We start from the raw sequence: 14,383 nt of genomic DNA, 5'->3' as shown, positions 1-14,383 counted from the left end.
GTAATAATTACATAATCATACCAGCGAAAGATGTTTATCAGTTTACAAAATTAATAACCAACAAAAAAATAGAAGATAATTGTAATTGCAAGCCATAATGGGAACATGATTAACCTTACAATATAAAATAATTACATGTAATTTGGGGGAAGGGAGTCAAGCAGAGTGATGTGGTAAGTAAAAGTGCATACATGAGCATGTCTTTTGTTTGGTGCATTTTATCCAGTTACATTTAAGGTAATTAACAATATGTAATTATTGTGGAAAATTCTTCAAGAGATGGGAATACCAGACCACCTGACCTGCCCCTTGAGAAACCTGTATGCAGGTCAGGAAGCAACAGTTAGAACTGGACATGGAACAACAGACTGGTTCCAAATAGGAAAAGGAGTACCTCAAGGCTATATACTGTCACCCTGCTTATTTAACTTCCATGCAGAGTACATCATGAGAAACGCTGGGCTGGAAGAAGCACAAGCTGGAATCAAGATTGCCAGGAGAAATATCAATAACCTCAGATATGCAGATGACACCACCCTTATGGCAGAAAGTGAAGAGGAACTCAAAAGCCTCTTGATGAAAGTGAAGGAGGAGAGTGAAAAAGTTGGCTTAAAGCTCAACATTCAGAAAACGAAGATCATGGCATCTGGTCCCATCACTACATGGCAAATAGATGGGGAAACAGTGGAAACAGTGCCAGACTTTATCTTTTGGGGCTCCAAAATCACTGCAGATGGTGATTGCAGCCATGAAATTAAAACATGCTTACTCCTTGGAAGGACAGTTATGACCAACCAAGATAGCATATTGAAAAGCAGAGACATTACTTTGCCAACAAAGGTCCGTCTAGTCAAGGCTATGGCTTTTCCAGTGGTTATGTATGGGTGTGAGAGTTGGACTGTGAAGAAAGTTGAGTGCCAAAGAATTGATGCTTTTGAACTGTGGTGTTGGAGAAGACTCTTGAGAGTCCCTTGGACTGCAAGGAGATCCAACCAGTCCATTCTAAAGGAGATCAGTCCTGGGTGTTCTTCGGAAGGAATGATGCTAAAACTGAAACTCCAGTACTTTGGCCACCTCATACGAAGATTTGACTCATTGGAAAAGACTCTGATGCTGGGAGGGATTGGGGGCAGGACGAAAAGGGGACGACAGGGGATAAGATGGCTGGATGGCCTTACTGACTCAATGGATGTGAGTTTGAGTGAACTCCGGGAGTTGGTGATGGACAGGGAAACCTGGCGTGCTGCAATTCATGGGGTCGCAAAGAGTCTAACACAACTGAGTGACTGAACTGAACAATATGTATGGGAGAAGGCAACGGCACCCTACTTCAGTACTCTTGCCTGGAAAATGCCATGGATAGAGGAGACTGGTAGGCTGTAGTCAATGGGGTCGGGAAGAGTCGGACACGACTGAGTGACTTCACTTTCAATTTTCATTTTCATTCATTGGAGAAGGAAATGGAAACCCACTCCAGTGTTCTTGCCTGGAGAATCCCAGGGACAGAGGAGCCTGGTGGGCTGCCGTCTCTGGGGTCGCACAGAGTTGGACACAACTGAAGTGACTTAGCAGCAGCAGCATGATCCTATTACCGTTTTCTTAATTGTTTTAGGTTTATTTTCTGTAGGTAGGTCTTTTCCATCTCTTGTCTTCTGCCTATAGAATTTCCTTCAGCCTTTGTTGTAAAGCTGGTTTGGTGTTGCTGAATTCTTTTAACTTTTGCTTGTCTGGAAAGCCTTTGATTTCACCATTAAATCTGAAGGAGAGTCTGGCTGGGTAAAGTATTCTTGGTTGTAGGTTCTTCCCTACAACTTTAAATATATCATTCCATTCCCTTCTGGCTTGTAGAGTTTCTGGTGAGAAATCAGCTGTTAGCCTGCAGGGAGTTCCCTTGTATGTTATTTGTTGTTTTTCCCTTGTTGCTTTTGATATTTTATCTCTGTCTTTAATTTCTGTCAGTTTGATTACTATGTGTCTCAGTGTGTTCTTCCTTGGATTTGTCCTTCCTGGGCCTATCTGTGCTTTCTGGACTTGGTTGATTATTTCCTTTCCCATGTTAAGAAAGTTTTCAGCTATTATCTCTTCAAATATTTTCTCAGATACTTTCTTTCTCTTCTCCTTCTGGGACCCCCTATAATGAAAATATTTGTGCTCTTAATGTCCCAGAGGTCTGTTAGGCTGTCTTCATTTCTTTTCATTCTTTTTTCTATATTCTGCTCTGTAGCAGTGATTTCCACCATTCTGTCCTCCAGGTCATTTATCCGTTCTTCTGCATCAGTTTTTCTGCTGTGGATTCCTCCTCGAGTATTATTCAACTCTGCTTGTTTGTTCTTTAGTTCTTTTAGGTCTTTGGTAAACATTTCTTGCATCTTCTCAATCTTTGCCTCCATTTTTTTTTCTGAGATCCTGAATCATCTTCACTAACAATATTCTGAATTCTTTTTCTGGAAGATTGCTATCTCCACTTCATTTAGTTATTTTTCTGGGGATTTATCTTGTCTCTTCATCTGGGAAGTAACTTTCTGCATTTTCAGGCTGATTAACTTTTTCTGTAATGTGGTTGTTGTTGTTGTCACCGTGGGATTGTGGTTCTTTTTGCTTCTTCTGTCTGCTCTCTGATGGAGGAGGCTAAGATGCTGTGTAAGCTTCCTGATGGGAGGGACTGGTGGTGGGAAAAACTGGATCTTGCTCTGGTGAGCAGGGCTTTGCTCAGTAAAGCTGTAATCCAATTATCTGCTGATGGGTGTGGTTGCTCCCTCCCTGGTAGTTGTTTGGTCTGAGATGATAGAGCCCTTGGATCTATGGGCTCTATGGTGGGGTTAATGGTAACCTCCAAGAGGGTTTGTGCCAAGGGGATCTTCCTAGACTGCTGCTGCCAGTGCCCCTCTCCCTGTGGTGAGGCCCTGCCTACCCATGCCTCCACAGAAGACCCTGTAACACTAGCTGGTAGTTTTGGTTCAGTCTCCTGTGGAGCCACTGCTCCTTTCCTCTGAGTCTTGGTGTGTGCAAGGTTTTATTTGTGCCCTCCTAGACTGGAGTCTCTGTTTATCCCCATTCTGTGGAAATCTTGTCATCCAATCCTGCTGGCCTTGAAGGTCAGATTCCCTGAGGATTCCCAGTCCTTTTGTCCGCTACCCACTCTGGGAAGCCTGACATGAAGTTCAGAACCTTCACAACAGGGAGAGAATGTCTTTGGTTTTATTGTTTTCCAGTTTATAGGTCACCCATCTGGCAGGTATGGGATTTGATTTTATCATGCTTGTGCCCATTTTACCATCTCTCTGTGGCTGCTTCTGTCTTTGGACATGGTGTATCTTTTTTTGGTAGGTTCCAATGTCAGGCTATCAACTGTTGTTCAATAGCTAGTTGTGATTTTGGTGCTCTTCTGGGAGGAGATGATCAATACTTCATTGTAGTTTTGATTTGCATTTCTTAAATAATGAGAGATTTTGAGCATTTTTCATGTGTTCCTTAGCCATCTGGCTGTCTTCTTTGGAAAAATGTCTGTTTCGGTCTTTTGCCCTAATTTTCTGATTGGGTTGTTTGTTTTCCTGGTATTGAGCTGCATGAGCTGCTTGTATATTTTGGAGATTAATTCTTTGTCAGTTGTTTTGTTTGCTATTATTTTCTCCCATTCTGAGGCTGTCTTTTCACCTTGCTTCCTTATATAGTTTCCTTCATTGTGCAGGAGCTTTTAAGTTTAATTTGGTCCCATTTGTTTATTTTTGGCTTTATTTCCATTACTCTAAGAGTTGGGTCATAGAGGATCTTGCTGTGATTTATGTCATAGAGTGTTCTGCCTATGTTTTCCTCTAAGCTTTTTATAGTTTCTGATCTTATGTTTAGGTCTTGAATCCATTTTGAATTTATTTTGTGTATGGTGTTAGGAAGTGTTCAAATAGCATTCTTTTACACGTAGTTGACCAGTTTTTCCAGCACCACTTGTTGAAGAAACTGTCTTTTCTCCATTGTATATTGTTGCCTCCTTTGTCAAAACTAAGATGTCCATAGGTGTGTGGATTTATCTCTGGGCTTTCTATCTTGTTCCATTGGTCTATATTTCTGTTTTTTGTGTCAGTATCATACTATCCTGATGCTGTAGCTTTTTAGCATAGTCTGAAGTCAGGAAGGTTAATTCCTCCTGTTCCAGTCTTCCTCAAGATTGCTTTGGCTGTTCGGGGTCTTTTGTGTTTCCATACAAATTATGAAGTTATTTGTTCTAGTTCTGTGGAAAATACCATTTGAAGTTTGATAAGTATTGCATTAAATCTATACATTGCTTTGGGTAGTATAGTCATTTTCACTGCATTGCTTCTTCTAATCCAAGAGAAAGGTACATCTCTCCATATGTTTGTATCATCTTTGATTTCTTTCACAAATGTCTTATAATTTTGTGCATACAAGTCTTTTGTCTTTATTCCTAAGTATCTTATTCTTTTTGTTGCAGTGGTAAATAGGATTGTTTCCTTAATTTCACTTTCTGATTTTTCATTGTTAGTGTATAGGAATGCAAAGTATTTTTGTGTATTAATTTTATATCCTGTATATATTTACTATATTCATTGATTAGCTCTAGCAATTTTCTGGTGGCATCTTTAAGCTTTTCTATGTAGAGAATTATATCAGCTGCAAACAGTTTTACTTATTTTCTAATCTAGATTCCTTTTCTTTCTTTTTTTTTTTTTTTTTTCCTGATTGCTCTAGGACTTGCAAAACTATGTTGAATACTAGTGCTTACAGTGAGCACCCTTGTCTTATTTCTAATTTTAGAGAAAATGCTTTCAGTTTTTCACCATTGAGGATAATGTTTGCTGTGGCTTTGTCATATATGGATTTTATTATGTTGAGGTATGTCTACTTTCTGGAGAGTTTTTTTTATCAAAAATGGTTGTTGAATGTTGTCAAAAGTTTTTGCATCTTTTGAAATGATCATATGGTTTTTATCTTTCAATTTGTTCATTTAGTGTATCACATTGTTTGATTTATGTTCATTGAAGAATCCTTGCATCCCTGGGATAAAGCCCACTTGAACATGATGTATGATTTCTTTAAAGTGTTGTTGGATTCTGTTTGCTAGAATTTTGTTGAGGGATTTTGCATCTGTGTTCATCAGATATTGGCTTGTAATTTTCTTTTTTTGTGGGATCTTTGTCTGGTTTTGGTATCAGGATAATGGTGGCCTCATAGAATGAGTTTGGGAGTTTTCCTTCCTCTGCAATTTTCTGGAAGAGTTTGAGCAAGATATGTATTAGCTCTTCTCAAAACTTTTGGTAGAATTTAGCTATGAAACCATCTGCCCCTCGGCTTTTGTTTGTTGAAAGATTTTTTATTACAGTTGATTTCTGTTCTTGTGATTTACCTGTTCATGTTTTATATTTCTTCCTTGTTTAGTTTTGGAAGGTTATACTTTTTTAAGAATTTGTCTATTTCTTCCTGTCCATTTTATTGGCATAGAGTTGCTCATAGTAATCTCTTATGATCCTTTTTATTTCTGTGTTGTCTGTTGTAACTTCTCCCTTTTTGTTTCTTATTTTATTGATTTGACTCTTCTTTTTTTTCTTGATGAGTCTGGTCAACAGTTTGTCGATTTTACTTATCTTCTCAAAGAACCAGCTTTTTAGTTTAATTGATCTTTGCTATAGCCTCCTTCATTTCTTTTTCTTTTATTTCTGCTCTGGTCTTCATGATGTCTTTCCTTCTACTAATTTTTTTTTCTTCTTTATTTTTCTAGTTGCTTTAGGTGTAAAGTTAGGTTGTTTATTTGATGTCTCTCTTGTTTCTTGAGGTAGGCTTGTATTGTTATAAACTTTTAGCCCTGCTTTTATTGTGTGGCTCAGATGGTAAAGAAACTGCAATACAGGAGACCCATGTTTGATTCCTGGGTCAGGAAGATCCCCTGGAGAAGGAAATGGAAAACCACTCCAATATTCTCACCTGGAAAATCCTATGGACAGAGAAGCCTGGAAGGCTACAATCCATAGGGTTGCAAAGAATCAGACACTACTAAGTGACTAACATACATTTTGGTTGTCCTGTTTTCATTGTCATCTGTTTCCAGGTTTATTTTTATTTCCTTTTTTATGTTTTCAGTGACCTGTTGGTTATTCAGAAGGGTATTGTTTAGCCTCCATGTGTTTGTGTTTTTTATAGTTTCTTTTTCCCTGTAGTTGATATCTAATTTACAGACTTGTGATCACAAAAGATGCTTGAAATGATTTCAGTTTTTTAAATTTATCAAGGCTTGATTTGTTGCTCAGGATGTGATCTATCCTGGAAAATGTTCCATGTGCACTTGAGAAAAAGTGAAATATGTTGTTTTGGGATGGCATGCCCTATAGATATCAATTAAGTCCAATTGGTCCAGTTAGCATGCCAGTCTAATTTATCATTTAAAGCTTGTGCTTCCATATTAATTTTCTGTCTTGATGATATGTCCATTGGTGTGAATGGGGTATTAAAGCCCCCCACTATTATTGTCTTACTGTCATTTCCTCTTTAATAGTCATAAGCATTTCCCTTATGTTTTGAGGAGCTCCTATGTTAGGTGCATATGAATTTATAATTGTTATGTCTCCTTCTTAGATCAATCCCTTGATCATTAAGTAGTGTTCTTCTTTGTCTCTTATAACCATCTTTCTTTTAAAGTCTATTTTATTGGATATGAGTATTGCTACTCCCACTTACTTTTGAGTCCTGTTTGCATGGAATATCTCTTTCCAATCCCTCACTTTTAGTCTGTATGTGTCCCTTGGGTTGAGGTGGTTCTCTTGTAAACAGCATAGACAGGGGTCTTGTTTTTGTATCCATTCAGCCATTCTGTCTCTTGGTTGGAGCATTTAACCCATTTAAGGTAATTATTGATAAGTATGATCATGTTACCATTTACTTTATTGTTTTGAGTTTGTTTTTATATACCTTTTCTGTATTTCCTGTTTATATGCTTTTCTGTGTTTCTCTAGAGAAGTTTCTTTAGCATTTTTTTGAAGAACTGGTTTTCTATTTGTCCTTTGAATCTGAATGAGATACTTGTTAGATAGGGCAATCTTGGTTGTACGTTTTTCCCTTTCATCACTTTAAATATATTCTGTCATTCCCTTCTGGTCTGTAGAGTTTCTGTTGAAAAATCAGTTGTTAGCCTTATGGGGATCCCCTTGTATTTATTAGTTGCTTTTCCCTTGCTGCTTTTAGTACTTGTTCTTTGTGTTTAATTTTTGTTAATTTGATTAATGTGTGTCTTGGCATGTTTCTATTTCAGTTTATCCTGTATAGGGCTCTCTGGGTTTCCATGACTTGGTTGGCTATTTTTTCCCCATTTTAATCAAGTTTTTTACTATAATCTTCTCAAATATTTTCTGATGCCCTTTCATCTTTTTCTTCTGGGACACTTATGATTCAGATGTTTGGGTGCTTAATGTTGTCCCAGAGGTCTCTGAGGCTGTCCTCATTTCTTTTTTTTTTTTTTTTTTTCCTGCTCTGCTTCAGTTATTTCCACCATTCTATCTTCCAGTTGTCTTTTCCTTTCGTCCACCTCGTTTAGTTTGTTCTTTGTTCCCTCCAGTATATTTTAAATCTAATTTCTCGCATGTTTATTAAAGATTGTTTATTCTTCTAGGTCCTTGTTAAATGCTTTTTGCATCTTCTCAATCTATGCTGCTGCTGCTAAGTCACTTCAGTCGTGTCCGACTCTGTGCGACCCCATAGATGGCAGTCCACCAGGCTCCCCCATCCCTGGGATTCTCCAGGCAAGAACACTGGAGTGGGTTGCCATTTCCTTCTCCAATGCATGAAAGTGAAAAGTGAAAGTGAAGTCGTTCAGTCATGTCTGACTCTTAGCGACCCCGTGGACTGCAGCCTACCAGGCTCCTCCGTCCATGGGATTTTCCCTGCAAGAGTACTGGAGTGGGGTGCCATCGCCTTCTCTGTTCTCAATCTATGCCTCCAGTCTATTTATCCATTCCTCCATTTTTTTTTTTTTTCAAGACTTTGGATCATTTTTCTGTCATTATTCTGAATTCTCTTTCAAGTAGACTCTGCTTTGCTTCCTCGTTTGTTTGGTCTGGTGGGGTTTTACCATATTTCCTCGCCTGCTGCATATTTTTCTGTCTTTTCATTGTATTTAGTTTACTGTGGAGTCTGACCTGTGGGTGTGGCAGGATGGACCAACGCCTTGTGAAGGTTTCCTGGTTGGAGGTCATGTGTCTGTGTTCTGGTGGGTGGAGCTGGATTTCATCTCTCTAAAGGGAAGTGCCATGTCCAGTGGTGGGTTTTGGGGTGTCTGTGGTTTTGATATGGCTTGGGCAGCCTGTCTGCTCATGTGCAGGGTTGTGTTCCTGTTTTGCTGAAGAATTGGCATGGTGTATTTGAGCATTGTGTTTTGCTGGACTTTAGGTGGATTTGGTTTTAGTGCTGAGATGGAGGCCTTTGGGAGGGCTCTCACCTATTAATGTTCTCTAGGGTTTTGTCATTCTCTGGTGGATCAGTCTTGAGCGCAGTTCTCCCACTTCAGGGGTTCAGGCCCAACCCCTGCTGTAACAACAAGACCTCACAAGCCACACAACACAGATGAAAAATCCCCAAGACTTCTGGTGAAGGCAACATTCAATAGCCCAAAACCCCCAGTGAGACTTACACCAAAGTCCACTAATATTCCTAGGAAGGTCTCTAGACCTGTTGTAGGCAGTGTGGGATCAGATCACTCTCAGATCTACCTTATTCCAGCTTGTAATGCTCATAAAGTTCACAGTTTTCCCTGAAGTCCACAGTCTATTCCCTGTCCATATACTAGGGGGCAAAGGCCTAGGCTCATTCAGGGCTCATTCCAGCCCACTCTTTTGGGCTGGAAAGATGGGAAAATATGGCAGCCACAATTGTGATGTACTGGGGAGTACCTGCCAGAGATGTTATCACATCTAGAGACCTGCCAGATATAATAGTCTGAGGCAGGTCATGAGTTCTTCCAGAGAAAATGACCCCAGGTCGTGGATCCCTGAGAAGTACTAAGCTGTTTAACCTCCAAGTAAGGTTCAGACAGTAATCTGTGCCTGCCCACAGCCTGGTGGTAGCTGCCACCTCTGGGGTCGGGACTGCATCAGCAGTGTTTTGTCCACTGCCTCAGGCACCCTCCCCAACTTTGACAGTGGCAGTCACATCTAATTGCACACCTGTGTCAAAGTAGCCCTCTCAGCGGTATCCTCACAGCTTTCAACCTCTGATCTCTCCCTGGGATCTGTGCCAGAGACTGAGCACCCTGCCCCTGCCCTCTCTTGCAGGTGGAGGCCAGTGAGTTGCCTCAGCTCTACTCCATGCAGATGCAGGCTTGCTAGCCCCTTCTTAGCTAAAAGTGCCATCTGGCAGTGACTTTTGTGGTGAATTTTCTTGTCCTCTGAGCACCCACTGTTCTACTCCACCTGAAAGTTCCACAGACCCCAGCCTCACCTGTGAGGGGGTTTCCTAATGTGCGGAAACTTCCTCTTTCACAACACCCTCAGAACCCAGGTCCCTGTCCTGAAATCCTTTGTCTCTTTTTATATCTTTATCTTTTGCCCTACCTCCTTCCAAGGATATTGGCTTTCCTTTTGGGAAAGTTTGGGGTCTTCTGCTCTCATTCAGAAGTTTTTCTGTAGGAATTGTTCCATATTCTGATAAATTTTTGATGTATTTGTGGAGAAGCAGGTGATCTCCACATTTTACTCCTCCCCCATCTTCTTCTGTCTCCGTATGAGCCATTTTATATTTTGAAAATTAATCCCTTGTTGGTCACATGCGTTCCAAATATGTTCCCCCAGTCTGTAGGTTATCTTTTCATTAAATTGATGGTTTCCCTTGCTGTGTTAAAGGTTTTAAGTTTGATTAGATCCCATTTGTTTATTTTTGCTTTTCTTTTTTTTTTTTTTTTTTTTTGCCTTTGGATTCTGATCTAAGAAAATGTTGCTACCATTTATATCAAAGATAATTTTGCCTATGTTCTTTCTAGGAGTTTTAGGCCTCATGTTTAGGTCTTTGAAACATTTTGAGTTTATTTTTGTGTTTGGTGTGAGGAAGTATACTAAAGTCATTGATTTGTATGTCACTCTCCAGCTTTCCCCAACACCACTTGCCAGAGACTTTTTTTTTTTTCATTCTATATTCTCACCTCCTTTGTCAAAGATTAATTGACCATCAGTGTGTGGATTTATTTCTGGGCTCTCTATTCTGTTCCACTGATCCATATATCTGTTTTTGTGCCAATACAATTTTGATTACTGTAGCTTTGTAGTATTACCTGAAGTCTGGGAGGGTTATGTCTCAACTGTTGTCCTTTTTCCTCAGGATTGCTTTTGCAGTTCTGTGTCTTTGTGATTACATATAAATATTAGGGTTATTTATTCTAGTTCTATGAAAAAGATCAATAATTTGATAGGGATCACATTAAATCTGTAGATTGCTTTCAGTAGTATGGCCATTTTAGTAACAGTAATTCTTTTAATCAAAGAGCATGAGATATCTATTTCTTTGAATATTCTTCACTTTCCTTTATCAGTGTTTTATACTTTTCAATGTATAGATCTTTCACTTCCTTGGTTAAGTATATCTCCAGGTATTATTTTTTAAGCAATTTTAAGCAAGATTTTACTTTCTTACTGATATTTCATTGTTGTGTAAACAAATGCAACATACTTCTGTATATCAATTTTGTATTCTACTACCTTGTATATGCAGGTCAGGAAGCAACAGTTAGAACTGGACATGGAACAACAGACTAATTCCAAGTAGGAAAAGGAGTATGTTATGGCTGTATATTGTCACCCTGCTTATTTAACTTATATGCATAGTACATCATGAGAAACACTGGGCTGGAGAAAGCACAGCTCGAATCAAGACCACTGGGAGAAATATCAATAACCTCAGATATGCAGATGACACCACCCTTATAGAAGAAAGTGAAGAGGAACTAAAAAGCCTCTTGATGAAAGGGAAAGAGGAGAGTGAAAAAGTTGGCTTAAAGCTCAACACTCAGAAAACGAAGATCATGGCATCTTGTCCCATCACTTCATGGCAAATAGATGGGGAAACAGTGGAAACAGTGTCAGACTTTATCTTTATGGGCTCCAAAATCACTGCAGATGGTGATTGCAGCCATGAAATTAAAAGACGCTTACTCCTTGGAAGGAAAATTATGACTAACCTACATAGTAGATTGAAAAGCAGAGACATTACTTTGCCAATAAAGGTCCATCTAGTCAAGGCTATGGTTTTTCCAGTGGTATGTATGGATGACAGAGTTGGACTGTGAAGAAAGCTGAATGCCAAAGAATTGATGCTTTTGAACTGTGGTGTTGGAGAAGACTCTTGGAGTCCCTCGGACTGCAAGGAGGTACAACCAGTCCATCCTAAAGGATATCAGTCCTGAGTGTTCTTTGGAAGGACTGATGCTAAGGCTGAAACTCCAGTACTTTGGCCACCTGATGCAAAGAGTTGACTCATTGGAAAAGACTCTGATGCTGGGAGAGATTGGGGGCAGGAGGAGAAGGGGACGACAGAGGATGAGATGGCTGGATGGCATCACCGACTCGATGGACATGAGTTGGGTAAACTTCAGGAGCTGGTGATGGACAGGGAGGCCTGGCGTGCTGCGATTCATGGGGTCGCAAAGAGTTGGACACGACTGAGTAACTGAACTAAACTGAACCTTGTTGAATTCATTTATTCTAATAGTTTCTTTTAGGATTTTTTAGGCAAATTTAGGATTTTCTGTATAGAATCCCATCTTCTGCAGTAATGACAGTGTTACATCTTCCCTTCCAATTGGATACCTTTTTTTCCTTTTTTTTTTTTTTTTGTTGTCTGATTGTTGAATAGAAGTCATGAGAATGGACATCCTTGCCTTGTTCCAGAATTTAGTAGGAAGTCTTTCACCTTTTCAGCATTGACTATTATGTTGGCTATGGGCTTATCCTAAATGTTGAGATATTTTCCCCCATAGCCACTTTGGTGGGAGTTTTTTATCATGAATGGATGTTGAATTGTATCAAATGGTTTTTCGTATCTGTTGAGATAATCATGTGGTTTTTTGGTCTTTTCTTTCAATACTGAGGTGTATCACATTGATTTTGCATATGTGGAACCAACCTTGTAACCTTGGAAGGAATACAACTTGAGCATGGTGTATGATCCTTTTTTGTATTGTTGGATTCAATTGGCTAAATGTTTGTTGAGGATTTTTGCATCTGTATTTCATTAAAGATATTGGCCTGTAATTCTTTTGTAGTATCTTTGTCTGGATTTGGTATCAAGGTGATGGTGGCTTCATGGCATAACTTTGGGAATGTTCCCATCTCTTCTATCTTTTGAAAAAGTTTAGGAAGGACATGTATAAGTTCTTTATATGTTTAGTACAAATCCCAAGTGAAGCCATTGAGTCTTGGACTTTTGTTTGCAGGGTGTTTTATTATTACTATTACAGATTATATTTCACTTCTAGTGATTGGTGAGTTCAAATTATCTGCTTCTTGACTCAATTTTGGCAGATTGCATGTTTCTAGAAACATGACTGTTTCTTCTAGGTAGCCCAATTTGTTGTCATGTAACTGTTCATACTTTTTGATGATTTCTTTGTACTTCTGTGTTATTGGTTGTTATTTCTCTCTTTTATTTTTTATTTGCTTTACTTGGGTCCTCTCTGTTTTCTTGGTTAACCTGGGTAGAGGTGTGTCACTTTTGTTTATCCTTTCAAAAAACTAACTCTTGGTCTTATTGAACTCTTATGCTGTTATTTTGATCTCTATTTTATTTCATTTCCAATCTTTATTATTTCCTTCCTTCTACTGACTTTAGGCATTGCTTGTTCTTTTTTTCATAATTCTTTTAGGTTATAGGTTAGTTATTTATTTGAGATTTTTCTTTTTACTTGAGGAAGGATTGTATTGCTCTGAACTTCCCTTCTAGAGCTGCTTTTGCTGCACCCCCATAGGTTTTTTGTTTGTTTTTTTGTTTGTTTGTTTGTTTTTTAAGGCTGTGTTTTCATTGTAATTTGTCTTGAGGTAATTTCCGTTTTCTTCTTTTATTTCATTGTTGACTCATTTGTTTTTTTAACAGCATGTTGTTTAATCTCCATGTAACGGGGTTTTTCTCCCCCTTTTTTCTACGATTGATTTCTAGTTTGATACTAGTATGGTCCGAAAGGATGTTTGAATTAATTCTGTCCTCTTAAATTTGCTGAGACTTGTTTCATGTCATAATATGTCATCTATACTAAAGAATGTTTCCTATGTGCTTGTAAGCAACTTGTATTTTAGGGGGTTTTGGGGTGTAGTGTCCTGTAGGTATCAGTTAAGTCCAAGTATTCCATTGTATCATTTAGGATCTCTGTGGCCTTACTGATTTTCTGTCTGGAAGATCTGTCTGTTGATGTCAGTGGGGTGTTAAAATCTCCTACTATTAATGTCCCTAAATGTCTAGAGCACTGTTGTTCTTCGTGGCATTGTTATTTCAAGTAGAGGCCAGCAGGCACTGAAAGGAGTGGATGCCTGCCTGCTTTCCTAAGAATTACTATATGGTTTCTTTTCAACAGAAATCTAAAACAGTGATAGAAAGAGGAATAGGAAGCAGCAGATACTGGCTGGGTTTACCACTGGTAACTTGGACTATGTTGTTGTTGTTGTTGTTGTTCAGTGGCTAAGTCAGATCTGACTCTGCGACCCCGTGGACTGCAGCCTGCCAGTCTCTGTTCTTCACTGTCCTGAAGAGTGTGCTCCAATTCATGTCCATTAAGTCCGTTGATGCTATCCAACCATCTCATCCTCTGCCGCCCCTTTCTCCTTTTGCCTTCAGTCTTTCCCAGCATCAGGATCTTCTCCAGTGAGTCGCCTCTGCACATCAGGTAGCTAAAGTATTGGAGCTTCAGCATCAGTCCTTCCAATAAATATTCATGGTTGATTTCCTTTATGGTTGACTGGTTTGATCTCCTTGCATTCCTAGGGTCTCCCAAGAGTCTTCTCCAACACCACAATTTGAAAGCATCAATTCTTCAGCTATCAGCCTTCTTTATGGTCCAACTCTCACATCCATACATGGCTACTGGGAAAAACATAGCTTTGACTATACAGACCCTTTGTTGGCAAAGAGATGTCCCTGCTTTTTAATACACTATCTAGGTTTTTCATAGCTTTCCTTCCAAGGAGAAAGCATCTTTCAGTTTCATGGTTGCAGTCACTGCCTACAATGATTTTGGAGCCCAAGAAAATAAAATCTGTCACTGCTTGCACTTTTTCCCTTTCTATTTGCCATGAAGTGATAGGATCAGTAGGTAAAAGCTCTGAATCATTATCTGGAACTTCCAAAAAAGGTTCTCTATTTTTTATCTGAAAATGTTAACAAATGCTGAGGGTAAGCCCCTAAGAAAGTC

At 39.1% G+C, this 14,383-nt stretch overlaps 1 long non-coding RNA gene across 1 annotated transcript in view; it reads left to right on the top strand.

Annotated features, from left to right (window-relative positions):
- The first annotated feature begins 3,102 nt into the window (after positions 1-3,102).
- LOC129629327 (uncharacterized) overlaps positions 3,103-14,383 on the top strand; it is a 49,217-nt gene continuing 37,936 nt past the window's right edge. The window contains exon 1 of the long non-coding RNA XR_008703164.1: positions 3,103-3,235. This is a non-coding gene — a long non-coding RNA (uncharacterized LOC129629327). The remainder of the gene's footprint in view (positions 3,236-14,383) is intronic.

This window comes from Bubalus kerabau, chromosome 15 (assembly GCF_029407905.1).
Source record: "Bubalus kerabau isolate K-KA32 ecotype Philippines breed swamp buffalo chromosome 15, PCC_UOA_SB_1v2, whole genome shotgun sequence".
In the NCBI taxonomy this organism is placed as follows: Eukaryota; Metazoa; Chordata; class Mammalia; order Artiodactyla; family Bovidae; genus Bubalus; species Bubalus kerabau.
This window is presented reverse-complemented; position numbering and strand designations above follow the sequence as displayed.